This window comes from Olea europaea, unplaced genomic scaffold (genome assembly GCF_002742605.1).
Source record: "Olea europaea var. sylvestris unplaced genomic scaffold, O_europaea_v1 scaffold572, whole genome shotgun sequence".
NCBI lineage: Eukaryota > Viridiplantae > Streptophyta > Magnoliopsida > Lamiales > Oleaceae > Olea > Olea europaea.
The window spans coordinates 346,608-348,784 of NW_019264058.1; positions in this window are offsets into that span (position 1 = coordinate 346,608).

Consider the following 2,177-nt stretch of genomic DNA (forward strand, 5'->3'; position numbering starts at 1 on the left):
GCAATTTGTTTATTTTAATTTAGAACGCATTATTTGAATTACTTAGGAGTTTATGTTTATGGTTAGATACGCTTTCAATAATTTTAATTTAAACGTTACAATTATTTGTTTATTGAAGAATTTTATATAGTTCCGCATTTTTAAATTAAAGAAAAATGAGTTTTCGTAACGTTCCGGTGTTTAATGTAAAATTGGGGCGTTACAATTTTATGGCAAAAATTATTCAAACATCAAAAAATAAGAATTTATCCTTTTGCACGATGTATTCTTACCTCATTTTTAATACCAAATGAATCTAAAAATATGATTGTAGAATAACAGTAAGGGAAATTTATTTCTAACAAAGTGTGCTGTGTCAAATTGTAAGCAATGGAGTTATTGATGTTTTAAAAGAGAACTTTAACCATATATATAAAATTCTCACACCCCGTAACTCCAACAAAACAAATGACTTTTCAATTTCGTAATTAAATTCCTAACATATAAGAAGTAATTAAGAGTTTTAAGGGATTAATTATTATCAAAAAAATTAATTAATAATGTTTAATTTATAATATCCCTTTCAAATTCCAAGTACCTGTAACGAATTGAATTGAAAGTTTTCTTTTCATCATCATCATCATCATTATTATTATTTATTTTATTAATGAAATATAGAATTTAGATTACTTTTCTTTCTATTAAGATAATTCAGATATAAATAGTTCAAAAATCATTTCTTCTTGAGCCCAATTTATTTTATTTAATACGAGCTACAAAATGAGTATAATATTTGATATATTTTATCAACTTCTAAAATACTTAAATATTGACCCAAAAAGTTTTTGATAAACTTTTTGGTAAATTCTAAAAGTGCACGTAAGGAAAAAAATCATTTATGCAAATAAGAGGGTTGAGTTTATCACTTCAACCTTCGAACTTTTAGTGTGACGGCAAATTTAGACATTGACTATTTCATTTGTTAAATGATCAATATTAAGTTTAGGTCCATATGAAAAATAGTAAGAAAAATTTGGAGTGTTAGACAAGAGGGAAGCACAATTTTTTACGTTGAAGCAAGAGAACATAACGCCTACTGATTATGAGCGAAAGTTTGAGGAGTTATCCAGATTTTTCCCACATCTAGTGGACACAAATGAGAGACAAGCTCAACATTTCGAGCGTGTATTTCAATTGGGAGCTTATTAAGGAGTTATGGAGAATGCTCAAGTATACGCATTTGATGATGATCAAATTGACGAAGGCAGTAAACAATAATTGGGCCCCTGAACAAGCGAAAAATGGTATGACAATATTGAAATGAATTGAAAAGGTCGCAACAAGAAAGGGATGACAGAAACATATGTCAATATCAGTGACAAGAATCAACAATCAATCTGTCCCAAATGTTAAAAACCACATAAGGAAGAATGCCTGGCAATAAAAGGTATTTGTTATAGATGTGGCAAGCTAGGATATATTGCCAAAGACTGCACTGAGGGACAACCTAAGAAAGTTGAAGATTAGAAGGTGGGCAAGGCTAGAGTTTTTGCTTTAATCTAGGAAGAGTCAGAGCAAGACTGCAATGTGGTGGCAAGTATCATATTAATCACCGACATGCCCGCTTTTATATTAATTGATTCATAAGCTATATACTCGTTTGTTTCTTCAATATTTGTTTCAAAGTCAAATATAGAATGTGTAACCCTTGATAACATACTACAATATTGACTGTATGGAAATGTGCTTAATGCAAATTATATAGCGAGAAACCTAAATTTAGAAATTATTGGAAAGAATATAAAAATAGACTTAGTGGTCTTCAACATGAAAGATTTTGACGTTATACTTGGAATATTTTTGTTGTCAAAAAATCAAGTAACCATTTGTTGTTTCAAGAAAATTGTAATTTTTCAATGACCTAGTGAAGAATAATTTTATTTCTTTGGAACAATGATTATTCTCAAAATATTGAGGAAGGAGAAGCTCTTTTGCCAAAGTCAAAAAGTGCAAATTTTGACTTAATAGAGTGGAATTTTCTGGGCCACGTGATCACAACCCAAGAAATAGAAGTAGACCAAAGTAAAGTGGAAACAATTTCCAATTGACCTCGACGAACTAATATTAGAGAAGTGCTTAGTTTCTTGGGATTAACATGTTACCATAGGAGATTCATTGAAGGATTTTCAAATATTGCT